The sequence below is a fragment of the Hippoglossus hippoglossus genome, chromosome 20 (assembly GCF_009819705.1).
Source record: "Hippoglossus hippoglossus isolate fHipHip1 chromosome 20, fHipHip1.pri, whole genome shotgun sequence".
Lineage (NCBI taxonomy): Eukaryota > Metazoa > Chordata > Actinopteri > Pleuronectiformes > Pleuronectidae > Hippoglossus > Hippoglossus hippoglossus.
In genome coordinates, this window is record NC_047170.1 from 13,536,014 (window position 1) to 13,563,129 (window position 27,116).

Consider the following 27,116-nt stretch of genomic DNA (forward strand, 5'->3'; position numbering starts at 1 on the left):
TCTTGTCATCTTTGCTCTGTCATTTCACTTTGATCTGAGTCAATATCTATACTGAGCCCATTCCCTGAGTGACCTGCTGCCATTTGCACTATGAAATTCATTCAGAAACTTATTAATGCCCGATCATAAGGGACTCATAGTCTCTCATTTCTATGCATATTTCCTGAATGTCCCTTAGACAGTCTGCAAATTTTAATTTTATTGGCTTATTGTCGATGAGCGCAGGCGCCTGGACCGGGACACAATGCAAATTAAAACTCTCAGTCTCTGCTCAGCGTGAGAAACGAAACAGACACGAGGATATTTCACCACGGTGATTGAAATGACAGATGCTGAGAGGGAGCCACCCACCATGTAATTACTTCCACATTGTTATTCCCCATTTATTCTCCCAGAATATATTGTAAATGCATATTAAACACTGACACGCACGTGGCGCGATTACATGATGCGGGAGCCGTCTAGATGGCGCTCAACCCACCCACGAACACAAAGGAACACACAGACACTTCACATGTTGTGTCTTATTCAACCAGAAACCTGTGGCTACTACAGATTTATTCACCACTCACACAACATCTGCTCAGATTATTTATTTATCATCAGTCTGCTGCAGGCTTGAGCTTCATATACGGTCACACAATGATACGCATGCAAGATGAATTATGCCGTTTGGTTTACTGTAACTTGTTCTCCCTTAACAGTTACTTACATTTATATTACATAGAAATAAGAACTAATGAATTTAACACTTCTGGACTGGAGTAGTGTGATGAGGAAACGCATGCTGAGCTCTGCTGCAGAACACTAATGCCGGACCTGTTTGTTTGTGTTGTGTTAACGCTTGACACTGGGGGCGTTCCCAATGTTTGGTGCCACCCCGATTGTCAGAATCAAAATAATCACAGCTTCATGCTTGGGATACACAACATAGCCAGCTTGTATTTATCAACACAATGCTAAAGAGAAGAACACACACCAGGTTCCCAAGCTAACTCAGCCTAATTTTTGGCATTAACCTGATTTGATTGGCCAATGCCAGTACTTGAATGGTCCTTTAAACAAGATCTGATTGGCTGTTATCCTATTCTAAGTGAATGATAAAATAACAATAATAACAATGATAAAATAACTTTATTCATACAGCTCCTTCAAAAACAGGGTTTACACATTTAGAAATTAAAAGCAATAAAACATAAAAAAGACGACATCATATAAAGGCGTGTGTTAGTGTGTTAGTGGATTTAAAAGAAGTCACTGAATCTATAAACCTTGTCTCCACAGGCAGATCAACCCAAAGCCAAGGGGTCCTGATGGCAAAAGCACGGCCACCTTTAGACTTATAGGCCTCGACCAGAAGACCCCACCTGAGGATCTAAAGCTACGAGCTGACTTATATGGGGTCAACATTATTGCTTTGTAGTTCGTGGCTAGACCAAAGTGCGCTATAGCACATGGTCATTTCATAACTGCCCCCTAACCCTCTCAGGAATATAGCATAATCAAAATAATGATATGTATACTTTTCATTGCAGAAATGAAGATGCATTGTAAACATTACTGAAGCTGCAACTAGATTTTTAAAACACTAATTGCTAGTATTCTTAGCGTCGTCCGTAACTATAATGTCTTCTGGATAATGACACAAACCTGTGGCTGTAATAAAGACAGAGCGCACCAGCTCCCAGCTCCCATTGTGACAGAGCCACGTAAATTGTTGTTCAAGTGTTTGCAGAGGTGTAAATGGGGCACCAGCAAAATAAAGACGAGAGAAAAACAAGCACCTCTTCATTATGTTTTCGCACTAAAACACCGGCCGATCTCCTGGATAGTGTGATGGCAATTTTCATTATTTCTCCTCTTAATTATTCATGTACACAGCGTATGAGTGGTGGCCTCTTCCGCAGCTAATAGGCAGGTTTACACAATCATTAGCAACTTTGGCAACTTTAGAAACTGTTTCCAGTCTTTTCTAGCTTCGAGTAATGACCATCCATCCACCTTTTTTGCTAATCTATCATACAGCCGGAGAATGAGAGAGAGAAGGATTGCAGGCGCTGGGGGAAACGGCCTATATTTCTCCTCTTGACACTCTCCTTTTTAAAGCGATTCCACCGAATCTCTTAATCAAAGGCCTCGGTGTGGGAGAGGATATTTGGGATGGATGTTTTGCACTTAAACCAAATGAATGGCGTCTTTTGTCATTAGTGAGTCCGCCTTTGTTCTTCTCCCCCCACGACTGACAGCGCTGATAAGAGAAGCCTGTAGGAATGTGAGAGAAGTGTCCTCTGTCATGTAAAGCCATTCGAGTGGGAAGGACGAAACCGCGGCCCCTTTAGCGAATGACATATTCCAGTGTCGCGCAGACAATGTCGGCTAATGATGAACAATCCTGTAGCTGTCAAACTACGCTTTGCATCCTGTGCTCTTTTTCCCAACTGCATTCCGGTTGAGTGTTATTGTTGGCAATGAACATAGCCGGGGCATAATGGCAGCTAATGGGGCTTTAATGGAGAGTGTCATAGAATAATCAATCTGAGGAGGGGAGCGGATGAACAGAAAAACCCATAACTAATGAATTTTCTGCGACAATAAGACAAAACATTGTTCCTACTGTAACTTGTGAGATTCATTGGCAATTGAAGTCAACACAAGAGCATAATGGAAGGCCACGGGGGATGGAATTGAATCTGTAAAAAAGCCGCCGCCTTTTCAATAAAAACAATGATTAAATAATTCATTGGTTATGTTTGGTTTCTCTACAGCCGCCTCAGTCGGGTCCCGTATGAAGCCAACCCTGTAGAGTAAATAGAGTCGACACTACGGCATGTGTCATCGCTGTGTGTCATCATTAGTCACAGAACAGTCAAGCCTCGTATCCGGATTTGTTGGAGAACTGTGTGTCGTCGAGTCCTGTTCCCCGACTGTGTGTTCAGAGAAAGTTTTTTTGTGTTTTTCACCTCCTCCTCCCCAACTCCCCGTGTTCCTGCCACAGGCCTGAGTCACCCGCGCTGACCTAGATGTCACCCTGTTCCGTGCACCCTCACCAGACATCCAGCAGGACCAGTGGACCAAGAAAAAGTTGGGGGGGGGTGGGGGTGAATTCGGGGCCAACGCCGCGGCTTGATGCGAAAAGACATGTCTGTTTATTTCCAAAAACATTCTTAACTGCGCTGACAAACACAAAGCGACATTGCTGCCACACCACGGCCCAACGCCGCTGCTCGCTGTGTCCAAATACTGAGATTCACGCAGGAAGGGTTCCACATTTCCAGAACGCTGCCAACAGCTTGCAGACTGCAAGGTCTAACCCTAACCCTAACCCTAACCCTAACCCTTCTGTTTTGGTTGAGCATTATTTTTATCACAAGCTGTGCTTCTCACACACACACACAGACACACACATTTGTACTTCTATCTTAGTGAGGACACTCTTCGGCATAATGCATTCCCTAGCCCCTTACCCTCACCTTAACGCTCACAACTAAATGACTAATCCTAATTCTAACCCTAAAGCTGAGTCTTAACCCCCAAACAGTCCATTAAAAGTGGGTCAGAAACTGAGGACTGGCCAAAATGTCCTCACTTCCTAGGTCATAGGCTCAAAATGGTCCTCACAAAGATATTTGTACATAACCACAAACACATACACACGCGTCTTCCCCCTAGATATCAAACGACTTTATTGTATTCCACTGCACCAGGAATAACTCTTGGACCCTCTATTGGTAGATAATAAGCACACTGCCACAGCGCCTGATTGATTGTGGTGCACCCGAAAGGCCCCCGCTGTAAGCAGCCATGATGAAGACAGCCCCAAATTATTAAGAGTAGCTCAGACGAGCCTCTGGAAGGTTTTTTTTATTTGTTGCGGGTTTGACTCTCTGGGGCACGGCGATCGATAGTGCCTTGTTGCAGATGTCGAGAGAAAGGACAGCGTGGCCAGATTTGTACTCGCACTGCGCCACCGCTCTGATATCAACCTCAGGCTTTGGAGATTTCTGCCCTTTTCAATGAAGACGATAAACAATGTTTTGGTAAATGATGAGGGAGGATTCCTTCGCTCTCCGGCCTCTCTTATTGAAGATAATGCTGAAAGAACATTGTGCATGAGAGGCGCTGCGGTCTGGAGGTGTAATTTTACACAGAGCTATTCAGGGTTTGTATTCATCTGTGCCTCTGTTGAACAACATCCGTTACCCTGGTGGTTTAAGGGATGGAGTGGATAGATTGGAATCAGCTCGTTTCACATTTTTCCTGATGAGAATGATAAAAAAGAAATAGGTTACGGTGCCTTGTAACACGCACTGATGTTAAATGGAAAGAGACGTGGGAATATTTGTGGGAATATTCTGCTGTGTGAATCATATTTTGTCTGTTTGTCTTCGTTTTCACGTCGGTGTTGAAACAGTAGAAATTACAACATCAGTGAGACAGAGGTGACCTGGGTTGTATTTCACTGATCACGTGCACCAACAGCGATCAAAACAAGGAAATGTGATTCATAATTACTAAGGGGGCCTGGGGGCTTTCACTGAGAGAAGGGGACATAATGGGGTTTTATTAGCTATAATATAGTTATTCTAAAACATATTTCCCCATAATTGGAAGCTTTTTATGTCCCATAATGACTTGTAACCTTTTAAAAGTAGAATATAAAGTCGCCATTCGCAGTGATGAGGTTAAGGTATCAATTTATGATGTTCATCTTCAGACGGGGATGGCATTTGGGATCCGGGGGAAAGGGTGAGAGATAAATGCTGAGGGGAAACTGTTGATATTTTCTTTTTTCTTTTGCTGCAGTAAAAATCACTAAATCCAGTATTTCCATCAGAGTGATGCTTTGGATGAGCCGTTTTGAGCAGGTGCCAAACTCGCAGAAAAAACTTTCTCCCTCGTATAATTTGCTAAATGTGCGTCACGGTGAGGACTTTTTAATCAATGCTCGCTTGTCTAACCCTCTTCTCCCTGCCCTCTCGGTTTCCAAACTATAGATCTGTCTCACTGTTGTACAGTATGTATTACATTCTGCATCGAACTCTTCCTCCACAGCCACACCCTCCATCGCCGCCGAGCATTTCTGCAGAGCTCAGATCAATTACAGGCAGTCTTGCCAAGCGATCAAGTCTATAATAACACAGCCTCTCCATCTTGTTCTGCTGCAGTAAATTACCTGGGCTGCAGGACGAGCCGCCCCCGCCCGCCCCCCCCCCCCCCAAAAAACCTTGATGGATCTTTATTAATGCCCGGGCTCTACATCAAATACAGTCAGGTGGCCTGGTAATGAGATCACAAGGCAGGCCTGGTGTGATTTAAATGCTAAATACAGGTCAAAGCCAACCAGTGACCTAAACATACCTCACCACCTGGGGGGGGGGGGGGGGGGATGAGTCTGAACATGAGGCTGCAGGAGAAAAGTATAGGAGACAAACTGTGTGTGTGTGTGTTGATGCAAGTGGATGGGAAAGGTGCATGATGGGTAAGACCATAGACTCCACGACATGACAAGTGAGGCCAAAGCATTTCAGAACGCATTTTTATTCACCTTATATTTCTGAATTTATACAATGTCATTCTTGCAACCCCTGTTTTAGTTATCATTTAATATTGTTCTACTTTATTTAAGAATTTCTTTTATATTGCGTCTATTGATTGGAATTTAAAACAGTTTTTATCATTTCGACTTGTACAGCACTTTGTATATGAATAACGTTTTTTAGGTTAAGATGGGAGTGAGGTGGTGAGAGCAGAGACAAGGAGATAGAGACATTAAGAATCTGAGTCCAGCTGCTTTTTGCAGAGGGTTTTCATTAGTGATGTCTGCACTTTTAAAATGATTTGCTGGCCCCAAACCACCTTAACACATCTCCTGTCTGTGCAGACAGAAGCCAGGCAGACTCTCCCCCCTCGTTTCCCCTCGTTTCCCCTCTCCCCTCCCAAACACACCAATTACTCGATCCCTGGGCTAAATGTGAGCTGTCTAAAAGTTGAATAAGGAAAAACAGTAGCAGATGAATAAGAAAACAACAAACTTGTGGTAATTAAACATCAAGGCTGTGGAAAAGGAAGTGCTAATCTGCCCAACTCAGCTGATTCCACCATTCGAAAAGCATTTACACTTTCATTAAAGAGTGCAGCCGAGCAGAACAGAATCATTTAGAGGGCCCCGCATAAACACCAGAAGTGAACCTGTGGCTGTCTGCACTGCACAGTTCAGAATACAATAATTAGGTCTCGCTGAGGCCACTGTTCTCAGGAAGAAACTTCAGAGAAATATGTGCTGAGATAAAAAGCTCAAACAACTGTTCGTCCACTTTTCACAATGAAGGACATTCAGTCATTCTCCTTGGTTCCCTCACAAAGCACAAAAATGGAGGCATGGTAAACACTTCAGTATGACTAAAAGAAAGGTCTGTATTATTCAACCCAGCTTGAGCATATCAAAAATAAACCCACTGACGCTGCCAGAGAGCAGTGAACAGAGTTAATCATGAGTCGATTTGGCTTGTAATGTGAAAGTCCAGAAGGGATGTTTATTTCAACCCACAGGAACATACCAACTATTTATTTGGTAATGAATGACTCACTTTGTTAAACCAGTGACCTGTTGTTCTTCTTTTTTGAATCAGCCTTGTGCCTGACATCTGTAATAACCCAACCAAACTGTTTATCTGCTGCTTTCCACATTAATCTGTATAATAATTAATAACAAGTGAAAACATTTCATATTATTTTAAGTGCAAACATATGAGATTCACCATCTGAACATTTTAATGAACTGCTACTAAATATGATGTTTACAACGTTCAGGCAAAATCTGCTAGTTGCTCTAATCTGGAACAGAACGCCTACATCACCGACTACGACCACTTCTTTATTTCCAAAGACATAAAATGTTTTCAGCCCTCGTTTGTTTGTTTGTCAGCAGAATTATGCAAAAAACTACAAATCGGGTTGTCACAAAACTTGGTGGAAGGATGGGACATAGAAGAATCCATTCCAAACAGGAAGGAGCTGTTTCTGACATTGAGTGAGAGTTTTGTGTGTCACAGTTCTGACATTACCAGCACTGATACTGGGATTTTATGAATTTGACCCCTAAAATCCAAGTACCAGATATGTCAAAGGAAACAGTCATATCACAAATCTACAACAAGCTTAGAAATTCAACTGCAAGTCAGAGTTTGGCCATTTCCATAAAGTGCAGCAGCCTTTAGTTGGGCACTTCTAATCCAAGTTAGCTCAGCATCACGTGATATTCATGATCCGCCAGAGCTAACTTTATCTTATTGAAGAGCAGCAACCATCAGGTGAGTTTAGAGCTCAAAATGAATGAGAAGCAATTATAGTGCTCAAAAACAATGGAAATGGCAACTTCCCCTTTTCCAAAAAGTCTTTGTCTGCAGGTGAAGATCATGATCAGAAGCTCCACGGCTCCCAAACAGGCCTGGAGACGAAAGGTAAGAGACAAAAATCAATATAATCTATAAATAAAACGATTTCACTGAGTACTACAAGTACTTCAGAAAGCATACATTTTAAATTTCCAAAGCAAACATGGAATTCAAGAGTTCAAAAATGTTATATCTTTTTTTACCATTTAACAAGCAAATACAAAGTTGAAAATAACACGACCATAATGCTGACTTCACTCGTAATGGAAGAGCGCGTCTGTATATCATGTCTGCAGCGTCCTGTGAAGCCACCCGATCCATTAATGAAATCATAAAGCTTTCAATTATGCATGGCAAAAATAACTTATTAATGTGAGCCGCGTAGAAAAAGCTACGGTCGACGAGATGAGGGGAATTCTTTTTTTTGTTTTTTTCTTTACAGTTCATTAAGTCCTAAAATAAGAAAATCAATGCGAGGAATCCATAAAGTCTGCGGTGGTTTTGAGTAAATGCATTCAGTCAGTGGGCAGAAGTATGAGTCAGTCTGAGTCAGTCTGGAGGTTCACAGCGCCACCACTCCCACCTGCTTCACTGCCACCGGCATTGTGTGTTTATTTTTTAATGATTGTGTTTCGAGGGGCCTGTTTGTGGGAACGCATGCCAGCGATGCATGGGGGGGGGGGGGTGTATTGACAGGGAAGGTAGAAGGGGAATGGGACAGAAACCTCCGATGACAAGCGCGGAGTTCACAGGCGTGAGTTCACAGCATGCGTCTCCACACCGTTTGTGATTTGACGCCCATCAAAGTCAACGCCGCGTTGGTGGACCGGCATGATCCGTGTCTGCAAATTACCGGAGTAAATTGACTTTCCTTTCAGTGCATTTAGCACTTTTTTCACAATTCCCACCAGTGCTAAAAAAATAACTGCAGTGTGTCATTCTGTGTGTGGCCACGGACTGATCGCTCTGAATTCACCTCTGACAGCAAACGTTCTGCAGACGGATGCAGGTTGTGGTGCACGTAGAGATCCGCTGCTTCCAAATTTAGACACGCAGTGCCTATGTTTCATTACATTCAAACAGTTTCCTACTCTTTGCAACGCGACAAAAACTCATATCCAACTAGAGGTAATTTCATATCAACATAATATGTATTGTTACTCATACCTTTTCTCAACCAAGTGAATGTAAGCCATGTCTTTGCAGATGTAGGTTTCATTAGCACCGTCCCCTCTGTCTGCATCATTTGTTTGTCATGAACAAAAGTCTCTTGCAGTATCTGGGTTTGAGGTTTGTTTGGAACATTCAGCTGTACCGTAGATTCACTATTCTTGTGTCAGTCGTAAACAGGTCAGTGGTGTTCGAGTCTGATGTGGGGACCAGTCTGCAGCAAAATACAGTCATCTGGGCTACGACTTTCATAACCAAACAACGCCCATGCAACAGAAGTAATTCCTCTTTTAGGTATGAGTGCCTTGTTCTGTCTTGTCTGGTTGGAGTCCTTCACCAAGCGCTGTCCAAATGACAAAAATGCTGCTCTAAAGAATGGGATTTGCGGCATAATAACAAACGGTACAGCAAAATAAAGTGGACGTTTTTCTATCAATGTAGATTGTTATATTCCTTCAGCCCCAGTAGATAACCCCATTTATTAGTGTATCGGCAGCTACGCAGTCAATGAGACACTGATGCTGCAGATAACAATCTCTCAAAAAATGAAAGAATGTGTCCTGCTGCAGTCAAGTCTGCCGACAGCCCATTATTTCTCCGGTCACCACAGCCATTTGACTGACTTATATTGTGGCTGAATTTTTCACATAACTGTCTTTCTGACAAAATGTTCTCTAGGAACATTTACAGGTTGTCGTTTTTTTACTCAAAAAATTGGACTGTTATGTTTTTAAAGGTCTCTTGGTGGGTACATAAAGTGGAGGCAGCTTTAATGGGAGGATAAACATGAACTGTGAGTATAAGGGGAAAACTTATGGTCAATATTTGAAACTTTATTTCAATTATTTTAACAGTCAGTGCTTCTCACACGTACACAATATACTCACCGGTTTTTACTGTAAATCTTGTCAGTGTGAACGCATATACTCGATAACTCAGTGAAAGTGCGAGTTTGGAAGTAAACAAATTGAAACACAGCATCCCAGATTAAAGGGTAATGATATTAGTCATATCATTTTGTATTGTTTAAACTTTAGTGGCGACTTTAAGGCTCTGTCTCACTGGAGGAGTCCACTCCCAAGCAGAAGTCCATGAATACCTATTAATGTCACGGTTGTGTTAGTTTATGAAAGAACGATTTTTGCATGTTTAAGCGCCATTTAACTCCACTGGACGCTGAAACCCTTTAAGCTCAGTAACTCAGAACTATCCTGGAGGCAGATAGAATCCCATATTTCTAAGCTCATGAATAAACCCAGCGTGGCCCTTCCATTTGTCCTCATAGGCCTGACATCTTGTACAAATTGACCCGGTAAACACAAAAATGGTTTAACTTGACCATTTTTAAAAGCTAGCAAAAAGGGGGACTCTGATCAGGGACGGCTGTGGCAGGAGGAAGAGGCGATCGTCCACTACAATGAAGGTCAAGGGTTCGATTCCTGGCTCCTTGGGCGAGACACTAAATCTCAAAATGTTAATGTGTGAGTGAGAGACAAAGCAGTGGAGATAGAAAGCGCTGTATGAATGTGAAAACATGAACTGTACTGTAAAGGTTGTTAATTCGAGACAAAGGGTTATATAAATGGGTCTATTCACCATTTAAAAGAGTTGTATTGATGTGTATCGATGCATGTGCCGAATGAAGCTTCCTCCTAAAGATTCCATCAGTATTTACAGCCAATATCAGCAGACATGCAGGGGTCCAGCTGATCCGGGAACAGAAGTGCAGGGGAAGAAGTGACAAGACATGCCAATTCATTTTCTCCATGTTCAAACGTGGCCTTTGCTTCCAGCCGCTAATTAATACAGAGCATGCGTGCAGTTGAATGGTCTCGTCCTTATCCTCGATGTGCAGGTACACAAACAATCAATGCTTGCCAAGTGCCTGTTCGCTTTTTAATTAGCCCCGCATTCAGACATATTACATCTGAAATACAGCGTGTTCCTCTCCTTGTCTGACAACGAACATGTGGCTGGATTACACACAACACCTACAGTGCTGCAGATCCATCTGCAACACAAAGCAGGGGCTCGGCGATGGATATGATCAGTGGGCGAGCGCCGCCTCAAACCGCGCCGCGTCCACTCCTGTCCAAAAAGAGACAAATGACAGGTAAATACAGCGAGCGGGCTGTCACCGCACTGATCTGTGGCCCATTTTTCATTTCATAATAACAATGCAGGGGGACAGTCCTTTTTGTTGGGCCCGCTGGTGCGTGAATGACTCGGGGAGGAAACAGGCCCAGTAATTATTCTTTCCTCCACTTGTCCCTCCTGTCGCGTCCCACCATCGCTCACACACTGGAGATGCAGGCTATTGAATCCTGATGAAACCCCCGGCACAACAATAGCTAGCATACTAGTCAGGCAGTCGCCGCCGCGTTCAAAGGGATTGTTCCCGGTTGAAAATTGGAGCCGACACTGAGGGATTGGCAATTATTGGAATTTCAATCATGCAGTCGATAGACGAAGTGACAAGCTGTATGAAGGGACCGATATGTAAACGCAGGTGGATTATTCACTGCTTTCATATGGGCTCCCAGCTGATGGAGGTGATACGAGTCAATCAGGTGAGTGAGGTATTATGCCCTGAATCTGTCTCTGATTTATGGATGTCACTGTATTAGACAATGTAAGCATAATGTGAAAATCCAGGGCACTAAATTGAACATCAAAACATGACAAAGACTGCGGCTCACCTTGGACTGAATGCAAATGCCCTATAGCATAAATACATGTCCAGATCTACTTAACGCAAGTGAGGCACGGCACAGAGATGAGGGAATTATGAAACGCGGCCACACTGACCTTTACTATGCTAATAAAAATGTGTAGCGATGTCCTACAAGAGACAGGAGGATGGTTGTGTTTTATTTACATCGAGCTTTATTTTCTTGGCTCAGCGGAAAAATAAAAATGAACGTCCGTTGGCTTGTAAAAGGCCGTTGTCCTCCGCAGCCTGCTCCAGAAATGATTCCACTGCCTGATGATTTCTTTGAGCACATGAAAAGAATATCAAACAGAATAAACATTTATTATTAATATGTACTGTCCTGTGCACGGATTTTATACTATCACACGTGGGGCTTTCATCTCCTGACAAAAACAAATGAGCTTGCCTTCCAGTTGTTTGGGTGTGCATCAGTGAAAACCCGCTGTCCGCTGTGGTTTGGACTTAGTAGTCACTGCATTCTGCACGCCCTTATGTGTGTGTTTGTGTGTGTGTGTGTGCAATAAACAAAGAGACGGTATCTGTGTGAGACACACGCGAGAGAAAAACAATAAAGAGCGGGAGGGAGAACGCTCCAGATGGCAATGCTGCTGTGCATGGGGCTGGTGACAGTAGGCCATGGGAAGGCGAGCCAGCTGGGGGGAGGTCAGGATTTCTTTCCTCTGGGATTCCACAGGAGGCAGAAGAGCAGCAAGCAGACAGACAGACAGACAGACAGACAGACAGACAGACAGACAGACAGGCAGACAGGCAGACAGGCAGACAGGCAGACAGCAGACAGAGCACCGGTGCGTGATCGGTTCAAGGGCCAAGGCCAAGGGTACAGCTGCTTCTTATCGCTGCACCATTTCCCAGCTTCACAATGCACCAGTGCACCTCTGGGCAGCTCCATGATTTCTATCCCAACCGTAACTCTAAACTCTCCCATACTTTTTTTATATCGCTTTTTTCCTCTAAGCTTTATCACTAAATTGATAGATATCTTATTAGGCCTTGTATCTTCCACCGCCATCAAGAACTCCCATCTACGACCAACAGTCAAGAATCCCCACCAGCACACAACACACTCGCCCTTGCCCCCAGTTACACATGGTGGTATGAGGGGGTATTAGGGTCACAGGCCCCCCGGCGGCACAAAGAGTCCAGGGAAAGCCTGTCATGACCGGTGGCTCGGAAGGACTTTCGATGCAGAATTGCGTCGGTGGAGGCGTGCAGCCATTCGGAAGCAACAAAATGAGCAAACAACAGCACATCACAAAAAGGCCAGAAGCGCGGACGTGTAGGTGACCTGCTCTCCTTGCCGGCCATCCGAGAGCTATGTTAGCAGCTGGCCTGTTTAATTCACAATACGGAGGCAGATGAGAGCAAACGGAGAAAGAACAGGACAGGAATGACAAAGAAGGGGAAGCAGTTTGCTGGCAAAGGGGAGGCAGCGTGTGTACCCACCCTTCAAACACCTCCACTGGTCCGGTTGCGCCCTGGGTCAGGTATGTAATCGGATGTCAAAGCATATTAGTGCTCAGTGGCTCTTCCACCTTTGTTTATGGTCTGCGGGTTCATTCCACACGTTCGCTGGACATAAATTCACATCACAGCACCGGCAGCCTTGGCCAAGCTGCCGCTCTGGTTTTTCCCCCATTCTGCCACAACTTCGCACTTGTTTCAGTCAAGGTCCACTTGCTTTGTATGCCTGTAAGTCCTTGTCCAGACGTGTAACCTTGCATGTATTACACGGTCTGACAGACTCTGGCTGAAAGTAAGAAAAAAAAAAGAGGGAAGAGGGAGAAAGAAAGAGCTGTCAAAAGTCACTAAGGTGCTAAAACACAGGCTACTCTTAAATCATAATGTCACCATCTCTGTTCCTTTTTCTGCAGAACAGAAAGGAGAGCAGGAGAGATAAGGAAGCTGGTTTGAAGGAATCAGGGACACCTGAAGTACGACACGTTCTCTCAATTTGCTTAAAATGGAGAATCAGCTCTTTGTACATCCACTATCTACATTAAAAAGGTCGTGCTTTTCCTTCATATTTAAACTAACTGACAAGATTCCTATTCTGTATTTGGAGTCGATTGACATTTCTTTACTGCCGTCTCTGGACTGTGAGTTGAAAAGCAATGAGATAATACTGCAGCTGCACTCGATGAAAAAGCTGTCGATAAAATACCAACAAAAAAAACACCGAGCCACAATCATCGGCTGCTACTGCAGACGGGGCGGGGGGGGGGTTTCAGGTTGTTCTTTGATAAACATCTTGCTGATGATATCTGGCTGAAATCCGATAAGTTAGAAATTAAAGTCAGACGTTATTAATGACCATTTATAGTGAATGGATCAAATGGTAAAAACTTAATGAAGGCTGGTGACATCCCTCCTCATCTTCACAGTTTAAAATGTCATTTGCCTTCCTCTTACAGTGCACACTACCTTTTGTGTAGAGTTGGTTTTGCTGTATAGAGATTAATTCACCGCATTTAATAATGTATCTGTTAGAAAGTGTATGGATGGCATTAGTTGTGTTTGTACTGTATTGTTGTTCGGGTTTTTTTTTTACATTTTCTGTCAAAAACAAAAACAATTTAATAAATCTTAAGTATTTAAAAAGTAACTCAGAAAACATAAACATAATCAAATAGTTTATGCTACTTCCATCTTATATCTTGACCTGTTTTGAGTGGGGAAAGCGTTACCTCCGGAAGGTGGGAGTAATGCACCTATACGAGCTGTTTGCCGTACACCATTAAATACCAAAAAAAGAAGGTAGGCAGGTAAAACATGTGGGGATGCTGGAGTAGTGCTGTACAAACAGGAGCGACATGACAAGCCAAAGACAACACAGCTGTCAAAAGCTCTGCATGGAGCTCTGATGAAATGACGCGCAGTGCCGGTAAAGCGAGCACATCATGAGGCTGCATGAGTCACTCCCTCTCTCTCGAAACAACGGTCGAATGATTCCCATGCCTGATTTGTATGTGGTTTAATTTTAGTGCATGCACAAATTGATTAGTTTTGGCAGTGATGTAAAACACTGGCACCACACTTGTCTTTGTTTGCTGTACTGAACACTAATTTCTGACCTTTCAAGTGGCCACAAAGGAGCGAAGCAGTTTCCAATTATGCTTCATTACAAGCACCCATCCCTGAAAATGATCAGCGCGGATCATAAACCTCCGTGAATGTGGGTTTAAGTCTTGCCCGGTGAAGAACCTAACAAATATGACCTTTGTGTGTATGCAAATCCTTAAATCATTCACTGCAGCCATTAAATTGTTAACAAGCTCGGTCCTTTCCATTTGCTGCCGCCGCTGCCCGAGTCTGGTTGTAAACAGGCTATTAAAAGGTCTGCCTCTGCCTCTGCCTCCAGCGGCCTCTGGCCTTGGGCACGCCGCACCAGCACTGCAGCTCTTAATGAAGCGGAAAATTAAAGGGTTTGGACACTGAAAGCTTGTTTCCCTCCATGAAAGATTTTTTTACTCCTCCGTCCTCATTTCACAATCACACTCAAATAATCAAGAGGTCACAATCAGATTAATTCAGAGAGTGCTTTACGTGTGTAACCGATGCATGGTCAAGCTGCTGAGGACAAGCAAGCAACAAATAATTTCATAAATAAGATAAAAACGGAACCAGCAGCCTTGGAAACGTTGGGGCCTTGATAACACCGACTTGTATGCTTGACTGGATTTTTAATAAAGTATGGTAGCGATGACATGCTCTACGTGTTTCAAGAGTTCCTTCGGGTCCGTCGTGATGTTCAAACCAACCAGAACACAAAGGTCTCATCAGAATACTGTATTCAGAATATTCTGATGAGACCTTAGGCTTCGTAGTACTTATTCGCATACTTTAGCAGATGTTTAATAAGGAGTTGTTTTGTAAGTGCTGTGACACACTGTATGTGCATGCAAACGTCCTTCGGGTCTGTTCCGGTACTCAAAACAACCAGTGCGCTGAGGCCTCATCCGAATTTAATATGTAGCAGCACTGGTGCATCATGACTGTGACTGTATGCGGCGCATTTAATCTGTCACCGACTAACCCTCACCAGGGGGGGCAGCGCGCTAAAGAAAAAAACAACATTAACATCCTGCTGACCTATTGCCATGAAATATTTACAACAAGTTTTTTCCTGCTCCCGTATTATACACGGGGCTCCCACTCACTCAGCCGCCAGACAGGGGAGTGTATCTCACGCTCGAATAACTAGCCAGGTGCTGAAGGCCTTACCACCGGCAAGACCCTGTGTCATCTTTTAAATGCCAGCTTTTTAATAACTGCGACCACAGATATATCGTCACTGTCCCACGAGGCCACTTAAACACTAAGGGCCAGCTGAACACACGCTTAGTCTTTATATCTTGCCATTTTCAAGAGCGGGGGGCCCGGAGAATCTCAGTCTCTAAGGTTTCAAGACGTACACCTATGGAAGCACGGGAGAGGGGAAATGTGATGGACATGTGAATATTGCAAGTCCGCCCACTCTAATTAAAGGGGCCCCGACGCTGAACGAGACCGAAATACCTTTGAGGGAAGCGGAACCAGTTTGATTGGTAGCCAAGGGACGGAAAAATTGTTTGCCAGAGGTAACAGGAACTTTGCTCTGAAAATGGCTCGCTGACCTTTTTGCATTGACCTCAATCATTTGGCCGGGCTGCATCCCACCATCCCCTTCAAGTTTTGGCAGTTTTCCTGCGTTACCACGGTGATGGCCTTATTTGAAAGAGGTTGTGGGAGTGGAGAAGTCAGTCCCTCATTGTAGGAGAGGACCTGGGACTTCAAACCGGTGATTTGGCCCCCGTGACCCTCACTTCCTGCTTTGTTTGTGTCCCTGCACCGGGAGAACATCTGAATCGCCTCGGCTTTTGTTTTGGGTTTTGTATTCCCGGAAGAACTCAGGAAGAGAAATGATGTTACTCGCCCGATCTTTGATGCTTCTTTTAAAGGATCATTTCATCTAAACTGTAAAAAATAAAACATTTCTGTATTTCCACCAAACAAAGAGGCTTGTGGCAAAAGACATACAACTTTGTGATTTAAGCCGCTGCCTAAGTAGAATGGGTGGGGGAATTGAATTTTGTTTGTGCCACTCAGAGCATTAAAAATGACATTTGAAAAGCTCAACGATTCTGCACAATAGTGTCCTGGTTGCTCTGGATAATCCGCAGACTTTGCTGTAAACAATTTCTCCGCTGGAAACTGTCTCCTAAAGAAAGAGCAGTCAGACAAAAATCGCCCAGAGCATTGTTTCTGGAAGAAGACATTGCTGTTGACGTTCTTCTCCTTGAAATATCGTTTTCAGTCCTTTCAGCAGCACAAACACAACTTCCTTTCACCTTCACCGAGGTGGGGAGCAGAATTCCCCGGGAACAGACTCCTCAACACATGCAACCACAACTGTCTGCGTGGCTGGATATCACAGGAGGAAAGTGAGAAAAGGATATTTTTGTGAGCATTTCATTTTTATCTGGTGATGGAACCTACAGCAGACTACAAATAGAGCCTCTAAAAGAAAATATAGAACCGTATGTAATACATAGGGGCTATTTTACACGTGCATTTACTCATTTACGTGTGGAACATTGTGTTATTTGCCACACAAAAGGAAACTTTGAGCTTTAAGAGACAGTAAGAAATGCATAATTTACACCTAACTCTGCCCTGGGTGTCTCTGCAGGAGCTAATTTGACAAGGATATTTAACAAGGAGCGTATTCAGTTGCACATTTAACAGTTTTCATAAAGCATTTCTCTGTCCAAACACAGGTACAATGATTTACAAAAACAAAATAATTCAAGTATGAAAACTAATTACGAGCATTTTTGTCTAGAAGGCACAGAAGCTATTGCATTTATTCCTCTCAATAGCAAATGACGATTAAAGAACTGTGTGGTTATTGTAATACTTTGCTTTAGTCCCTGTATATCTATTGATGTTGTCAATCATTTTGAAGGCGAGCAGATAGAAAGGCTCAAGTTATCTGACTGTGTGTGTGTTTATACTTGGAATCTATTCCCCGGGACACAGGGATTCTGTGATGGGTTCTGCCTCCTGGTTCTCTTTGCAATTTCAGTCCATCAGACGATGAGGCCATCCTTGTTCCTGGCATTGTACAGGATGTCGCTTTGCATGAAAGATTTCCCTGCTGGTGTTGACCTGTCATTTCCTTCCTTGTCCACAATAAAAACGTGGTGTCCCGCACGACAGGCTCCTCTCTGAGAAGCACGACAATGTCCCGTGTCTCCGCCCGCCCACGCCGCCAAGCTGTGATGTTCCTCAACACCCAAAGCTGTTGTCAGGGGATGGTGTGAAGTGAAAGAGAAAGAGAAAGAGAGAGAGAGGCTCTTGCACTTCTGCACCAGGTGTTATTTGAATATTTTAAGTGCAAAGAGATTCTGTATTGAGACGTGTTTACACGACTACAAACACAAACCACATCCTGGGATCAAAAAAACAAGCAGAGGCCAAACAACTGAATGAAGCAGCTGGTTTGGAAACGTCCATTTCTACCATTTCAAAACAACTTTGCTGTTTGTTTTTTTATGAAAGTTAACTTGACCTAACACTAAAACCGATTTTGTGAATCTGTCAGCTTTGGTTTGACACTTACACGAAACTCAAGCAGAGTTGTTATTTTTGAATTATGTTTTATCTCGGATAAAGCGAGAGAGCCAAAAAACTAATTGAAACTCAAAACCAATTAGCACATTCGCAATCGGAGAGTCACTTGAAATATCTGCACTTTTAGCAGATCTGAGAGCGCTAACAGGAAACTAAAGCTAAAACATTAAGCTTTCAGTGTTTCCCTTTTCATGCTGTGGTTCTCTGACAGGGTCTGAGGGTACGACACAAACATACTGCTAAGATATTGTTGTATATTTGATATGCATACTGCATCTTTTATTTCTATGGTTGTGTGAGAAAGCAGGACCAGCAGGACTCTGGTGCCTTTTAGTCGTCTCAGCAGATCCCTGTTAAGGGTCTGGTGTATGTAGTTGAGACATAAGTGTTGAGGGCCGTCCAGGAGAGAGACCTGCAACCTGCTGACTCTGATGCTGACAGAGAAAACCTGAACTTGGATCCTATTTTCATTGCATGATCAAATAATCTGCACCAAAAGACGACATGATTTTAAATTGGGAAGAGGAAGGTGAACACTTTCTCGATTTTAAAGAAAATGCAGAAAAACCTGGACAGTACGAGCTGCAACAATAAGCAGAGGTTGTTGGGAGAGAGGGACACCAATATTCTAATATTAACCCGATTAAGATGATAATCTGGATCCGACGCTGCCAGGTAAACAACATTTTCTGATTACCCCGAACCGAACAAGGTGGCACTCAGAATAAGCAATAATTAAATAAAAATGTAGAACATTCTGACCTCAGTCGGTTATATAAACATGTATATGTCTTAATCGCATTATAACGTCCTATTAAGAGTATTTTTTACGTCGGTTACCAACTGCTTGACCGCAGATGCCCTGTGTGTAAACAAGATTGGAAAATAAAAGGAGTTTAACAACCAAAATAATGTAACCCAAAATAGCAAATAGCAACATTTTACTATTTCAGGATGGATTTTGAAATTAGCAGAGTAAAATCCAATGTGAGTGATGTGAGTCATAATCTGGCTATGATCTGTAACAGCAAAATGAATGGAGTATTCGTGATGGAAATAATGTCTTAGTCTGGCTGAGATCAACAGTCAGAATATTGGCATCCATGTAAACCTGTTTAATCTATCTTTTAGTCTATCTGCTAATTGCATGGTAATCTGAAAACAATTCACATTTCAACCAGCCATAGAGCTGAATAAGTGTGGATGGATTCATCAAGAATGTATGCATGTTCTTATTTAAATCTGACATCTGATATTGAGTCACGTCTGATAATTGTTGTATAATTATGTATGTGGCTGCTGTAAATGTTAACCTGTCGTGTTGTGAAAGTGGGATCAATCATGCCATCAACCTTTCATTAAACGTGCGGCGCAAACACTGAACAAAGGCCGAGGCGGCCGCTGATTGACAGACGGAAGCGATCGCATGTGATCTGCTCTGACTGATACGTCTCTGAAACTGTAAATATATCTACTGCGGTTGGCAGGAATGACTGTTCAAAACACCACTTGCTTTCTCCTGCACTCTTGATATTCGCGATCAAGCGGCGGGTGTGATAGAAAATCTCTCGCAGCCTTTTTCCCCCCGCAGTTAGAATAGAAACCAGACGGGGAGAGAAAAAGAGAGTGGCAGGGCACAGCAGCTTCCATCACTTATCCACCACTCATGCATGATTAAAAGGCCTCTGCAAGCTTGGAGGACTGCATCATTTATACCAGGCTCCTTCAAAAATCAAGAGGCAAGCTGCAGCTATAGTTAATATTGACAAAGCATCGACTTGAAAAAAGAAAATTAAAGGCAGAGGCAGAGGAAAAAAAAAAAACTAAATAAAGTACAAGTTGATTCCCTCTTGGGTAAAGCTTAGACTTTCTCCTCTGCTCCTGTGCTAATCTTTTAGATGGATTCAGCTAAATTGTTATAGTCTCCCACGGAACATAAATGGAGAGCATCCAGGGATTTGGAGCCGCTATTAGGGAGACAAAATGATCCATCAAAGCAGCTGCTCGGGAAGGAGCTGTGAAATACGGATGATGTGAGAGAAAGAGCTATTTTTGTAGGGATGCCATGTGTTTTTTTTGTGTGTGTTTTTTTTCCCTCTCCATTCTTATTCCCCAGCTCCTTCGTTCCCCTTGCTCTGGCGAACGGCACTTTGGCGAGCTAATCTGTGTTATCGTGCTCCGTGTGTGGTCTATACATTTGGTCTTCATCAAACTTGCATCCTGTAAGAATGCATTAGGCTGAGCCCATCAGTCCAGCGGCAGCAGCACCACCTCGGCAGCGGCAGCAGCGGTGCCGGCCTCATCAGGCCTACACCTGGGACTCACAGATGAACGATCACAGCTAGAAACCGCCTCCCTCTCTCTCTCTCTCTCTCTCCCCTCGCCTCCTTCCCGTCCACGTCAACAGCTCTAGGTTAAAGCCGAGGATTTCGGCTCATCAGTCATAGCCCAAGGGGGGTGTATGATGTGTTGAATCTGCATTAGATGCCTGGCCGGTGTTGAGAGAAACTGTTGAAGGAGTGGTGGGAGGTGGAGGATAAGCGGGTCACCACACTGATTAATGACCGAACGCAGCAGAGCACCGCATTCTCCATTTCCTCCGCCTACATCGCCATTGGAAAAAGGGGAGAGACGTATCCAGCACATCACTGATGCAGAAGCCCAAGCCTCATCCAATTGTGTTGTCGATATCCAATCCCACCCCCCCTCTCAGCCAGCAAGCCCGAGCAGTGAGATTCAAATCGCTGAAATCTGCTTTTATTTCAGCAGCTTTTATTTTTTATCCTCTCGCTGGTCCCGGAGATGGGAAAGCTTGCACCTGTCATTCATGGCTGCACTTGGCTTTTTTGATGCCTTTAAAAGTGTGACATCGTGCTGTGATGTGAGACAGGGGACCAGGCTCCCAGCTGAGGCTGTTCGCCCACTGGGTTTTTTCCAGTGGGAAGCGGAAACTTGCTGTGTTAGTTTCTACAGCCGTTCCTCAAACTCAACAAACCCCCCCCGCACACAACTGAAAACAACTGTGGAAAAAGGGAGGGACGCATCTTCACAATCTTACCTCAAGAGAACAAGAATAAGGAATGAATTCCGATTTTCCTCATTTAAAGTCAATGGGGTGTGAAGTGAAGATGTTACGATACCAGCATCAGAAATGCCTCCGATACTGCTGAAAATACTGGGTCAGGCATCGGAACGCAAATCTATGTACGATCTATTTCCATGTCTTTAAAGTAGCCTATATTACTTTCACTTAGAGCTAATGTCAGCAATTTTGGCAATATTTCATACTGGAAAGTCCCACGACTAAAAAGTCGACGTGTTCTGTGTGACATTCAGCTTTTACAACACGTCAATACGTTTTTCTGTTTTTTTTTTTTTTTAAATGCACCGATATCAGACAGTCCAGGTATCGGAACATCTCTAATATGAAGGATCAAAAAAAAGCTTGAGGATTGTAGCCAAAGAATATTGATCTGGAATAAAGACGGAGATAAACCGCAGCCATTTAAAATAGTCTTTGTCCCCGAAGCTGCATGCAAGTCATTACATTAATCTACATCTTTTAGCAAAGGAGCAGATAAGATGCACTTTGATGAGATACAATATATTAAACACTTCCACAAAAGCAATGTCACGGCTGCTAGTGCTCGTCTCCCTTTGGATAAATTCTGTTCGGTGCTAAAACAAGAAGGAGACAAACTGTTTCCTTCACCCGCCAACATGTTTTTTTAGTTTTTTTTTATCATGAGGTATTGTCCTCTGGGTCTTGTCCTTAAGTGCTTGTGCAATTGTGTGATAAGACCGGTGATAACATCTTGGCCACGAGATCAAGAATGAAAAGGGAAGAATTGCGCCAGGTGGGAAGAAAAAGAGAAGCTGATAAAAATCAAACACAATATTTAAGAAATACTGCATTTAAGCTTCCACACTGGTCCCATCGAATATGTATTTAACATCCCATTTAATTAATGACTCATACTGCTCTGACTGGAGCTATTTAATGGTGAAGGTGCCTATTTTTATAATAGTGTAATGTCAATCAAAGCTCATCCGTGCAGTGGAAGGTTTTAGATTGTAACTGTGAGGCCTGATTATACCCTGAGAGTGTTGAGGAGGTGGAGACATACATTATACATAATACAAGCTTTAACTGAGATACGTCGCTGTATAATTTACATCTCATTGTCATACATACAGCCAGACACCTTAATTACACCGTCAAACAATGGGAGAAAACCCCCCCGATGGGAGTTGGAACAGCTCCGACAGCCCCTGCTCCGTGACCTTTGGCCCCTCTGCTCCTCTCAGACTCTTCTCGGGTACCGATGCAGGAGCGAGGGGCTGAATGAGCTCGAAATAAACCTGTCCGAGACTCAGTCGCAAACTTCTTGCCTCATTTATTTTTCCTCCACACGACAAAAAGTGGCTTATCATCTGAGCTTCGCACGGGAATCGTCCGTGATTGATTGCCGTGGCCTGGATTTCCAAGGACTCGCCAGAAGGATGTGTGAGGGGACAGGTATGCTCAGCTGACCTCCCGGGCTGTTGATTAATGCTGTGTGTGCTGCTGATTTGTACCACTCTGCCAGAGAGTGCTGAGAGAGGCGGCGGAACACACAGTCCCCTCTCTGCTTTGATAAAACCTCAGCAGGAGGAAGCACACTCACACCTCCGTCCTCTCACAAGCAATGGAGGTGTGATTTAGAAGCTTGAATCACCGCAAGCAAACTACCTCGGCGCTCTGACAATCTTTACCACCACTGCTTCCAATAAGTGGCCGGGACGTTGCCTGGAGGCTAGCCACCGTAACAAAAGTGGATGAAACAGGGCTTGCTGACCGACATGAACCATAAAATGAGAAAAGCTGGGGAACTTTTGTGTAAACACAACTGCATGTTTTTCATGGGCACCTCCAGGGCAGTTCAGCTTCACATCTCTCCGAGGTTCCAGTGGATAAAGAGGCCCACGCTTAAAATCACATCCAGGCACCCCCAGTAATGTGCTACTGCATGGAAACAGCCTGGGAACACGCGGACAGGACGAGGCAGCCAATCTATTCCATGTGTTTGCACTCAAGGCCGAGTAGCAAGACAGCTCCGCGCCGACTTTCCCCGGGCAAGTGGTTTTTGTTTGACACAGATCAGCTCAACTTTGTTTACCGTTTCCTTGATTTTCTATTTAGCTTCCTCTCTGCACAGCTGTGGGGCCTAATACGTGTTTGTGTTGCAGAGCTCGGTGTGATGCTGGAGGTCCCCTGGTTCAGCGTGGAGGCTTCTGACTGATGGACAGGTTCCCCTCTGGCCATGAGATCCTGCCTTTCTGCCTTACAAGCACTCACTTCTGCAGCATCAGAGGAGAGCTGGAAGAAGCTCAACAGGATGGGCTGAACACGGAGGGGAATTGCTTTGATTTATTTCGGAAGACTGCTCTTTTCTTTCAGGTTTTCATGTCGTCCTTTCCGGTGAATACAATTGCAAAACAATTAAAAAATGCATAAAAATACCCATTTGTAACAATGTGCTGTGAGAATAGTGTGACACAGTTTGCCAGGAAGCGACACAAGGCTCGGCATCATATAGTTCTCACATGATACAGCACCTTTTGGAGTGTTAGCTTATGGGTAACACTGTTCCAAAATGGAAAATAAATATTGCAGTTTCCACACGTATATTTTCTCCTATACCGCAGGGCAGAAAAATATAAATTTTCACCTTTTTTTTCCAATTTTCACCTTTTTATATACCTCTTAATTTCTTTCATAAGGGGGGAGGGAGATGAGAAGAGGGAAGAAAACTTGTTTGAGTGCGAAAACCTCGCAGAACTTGTTCAACAGAGCCACTCTGTTATGATGCATCTCACGATGGAGAATGATGAGACAAATCTCTACAGGAGAGAGCAGGTCCCCTGGGTGCACGTCGGTGTGGCAGCCACTGAGGCTGCGAGCCGGGGGGGGGGTCAGGGAAATCACTTTTGTGGGCATATGCAAACACCCACACAAATGTAAAGCGCACAGCAGGCCCGGCGAAGTAACAAATGGCTTATGAGAATGACAGATTAGCGCCGCAGTGAGGATGAAATGGCATAGAAGGTGCAGGGGGGAGCTGAGGCACCATCCATCCCGGCCAGCAGGTGATCCATCAGGACGTGCCGGGGTCCGGCAAAGGGCAACCCAGGAGATGTAGCAGGAGACAAAACCCTGTCCGCCAGATGTTGAATGCTATTCCTGGGATGGATAACCTGGTGAGGGGGAGCTCGTGTCTGTGTGGGCGTGTGAGAAAGAGAGAGAGAGAGAGGGCGCCATAAATGATATGGGAAAATCTGAATGGTCGCACATGTGAATTAAGCCGTGGGTGAAATGTGAGAGATCCAGCTTTTGTCTGCATGAGTGTGTTTATGCGAGAGGTGCAGCATGACTATGGGAATTCAAGCGTGCAAAAGGTAGATGTGAGATGTTTGTGTGTGTGTGTGTGTGTGTGTGTGTGTGTGTGTGTGTGTGTGTGTGTGTGTGTGTGTGTGTGTGTGTGTGTGTGTGTGTGTTCTGCAGGGTTCGGGCACCTTTTCCCCTATTTTTTACCTTTATTATTAATTCAAAGTTACTTGAAGTTATGTATTTTATTATTGTTGTTTCATCTCTGAAATAAATGTTTCATATCTATTGTGATCTCACATCCCATAAACATATCAGCCAAACTGTAAAATACACAATACAAGGATTCACCTCCAAACCCACATGTTTGTGTCATTAAATTTTAAACCATGTAACACATTGAATTCAACCTGTGTAAAATGTAGTGTGGCTATAAATCCTCCACTCTCAGTAGAGTTTATACAGAAACGGCAAAATCCATCAATCAAGGAAAATGCAATTTTGAAGTAGCACTGAAAAGTATTTCACTTAGAAATAAATTAGGAGAGCATTACTTATTTTCCAACAAGATACCTTGAACTGACTGAGAAACAGAAAAAGTCTGGTGCCCATATGTAGAAAGCTGCAGAAGAATATGTAATAAATTGCATCCCCTCTGGGAGAGTTAACCTCAGGACGAACCACATGTCCTGCATGTCAGCGAAGCCTCCAGCCAATCAGGGCAGACCTCTGTCGTCACACAGGTGGTTCCCAGTCGGTGCAGCCAAAGGTGAACATCTGCAGGGTCGGACTCAGAAAAGCCGCCTTGGTCCTGCAAGGTTTTAAGGTCACATGATGTGGTGACATTCCGCAGCGGTGGCGAACGTCAGAAAGAAACTCTTACCAACATGCTGTAAGTAAGTCCAGCATAAATAATGCTGTGGAATATGCAAATTAATTTCATATAAGTCGTAGTGGCTCATTAGTTAGTGCTCAGCTGCTTTTCAGTTGAGTAAAGAAGGTCGAGGCAAATGAAGAAAAAGTGAGATCGCTTTGTAGTGGAGTATTAATGCAGTGATGTATGAGTAGAGTTGATCTAGTGGCTTAAACTGACAGAAGCCACATTAAAATAAAACCCTGGTTGAAACTTAAGTGGATATTTGTTTGGACAGTCACATAAAACTTCTTAGAAAATACTATAATTTTGTCATTACCATGTTTTACCTGCATATTCGCCTTGAGTCAACTACGCCTATCGAATGCATGTAACCTGTGGGAGGTTCTAATGCAAAAAATCCATGTCATGCCAGTTAAACCATGGGAATTCTTTAATTTGTCCATGTTAGACTCACGCCGTGTGAATGCAACTCTACAATTCACATGCACAAGGTTGTCGGCCTGCGTGCACATCCCCAATACAGTTGTATCAACCGGCTCGTCACGAAACCTCCGTATCCTCGTCCAGCGCCTCATAACAAAGGGTTAAAACAATATCCTGTCTGATAACTCGGGGCTGAACGGGGAGTGAGATTTGCTCCGGTGATTATGCAGTCAGACACAGCAGCCACTTTGATGCGTGATCATACTGCTGATGGCTCGAGAGTGCACGGATAAAATGACAGTTTTGTATTCACGTGTACACCGCCCACCCACCATCACCACTAACATGACACACACTCTCAGATATTCATACTAATCCCCCAGACTGTTTGTCCTACATGCCAGAATGAAAAGGTGTGCGGGAAATTCCAATGCGGAGTTCAGCTTTGAAATAGACCTCCTCTGCTCCAGGTGCCCGAGGTCGTGAAATCAGAATGAGCTGCCCCCTGAGAAGGATGTTTGTCAAACATTATTTCACGTCTCCATCTACTCCTGCTTGGGATTGTTTGAATGAGGAAAAAAGGAGCTGGCCCAGAGGTGCCAGCTCAAAGAAAACACACGGACTCAAGGATGGTGCATTTCGGCTGCTGCTGAATAGGACGAAGAAACAAAACATCAAAATGCACGATCACATCCAGCCTGAGAGTCCGAGCTTCAGGCTGGTCATGCAATATTTCTGAGTGCTTGCTTTCCACTTGTATTGCATGTGTAATCACATAGCAGGGAAGAAGATGCTGATGACAACCACAGAGCTTTTACTCACAGCAGCAAATCTGACAAGAAACCCTAACCACAGATGTGACTAATGACATCAATGAAGGATCGTTTATATTTAGATACAGATCCTTCATTAAAAGATATGCAAAATGCCAAAAAGGAACTATTATACATGTTTTGTTGACTTGTGTACTTCTTTCCCCACAATGTTCAAACCCGGACAATTTTGTTCAAGGTAATGAACATATTAACGATGTCATATCCTCTTTACTTGTGTCTATGCCCGTTTCTGCTGAGACATCCAGAGCTAACAATGTGTGATGAAGGATAAAGGCGCTGCTAGCCAATTAGCAGCTGTGTTTACCTTCCATTGTTTGCAGTCACTTGTAATGAAAAATGATTATTCATTGCTCTTTGCAAAAAAAAAGCTTTAACACATTACCTTATGTGTGATTTGCACCCGAGTTCCATCCATTGGATTTTCATCTGCAATTCCCATGATCCCACGTTGCGTCATGACATTAAACTACGCGTTTTGAAATTGTTTTAATTGAGAGACCCCTAGTGGCTGACGTTATATATTCTACATTTTAAGTGATTGGTAAAATGTTTGTTTACCTGTTTTTTCATGTCAAAATGGCTGCTGGGGAAAAACATCTACTGCAGCAGTAAATCTACAAATGCTCTACGGCTACACATTTATTTTTTTGTATCGTTAATAAAGCAATATCACTTTAAATGGTGCAACACTCATTCACTTGTA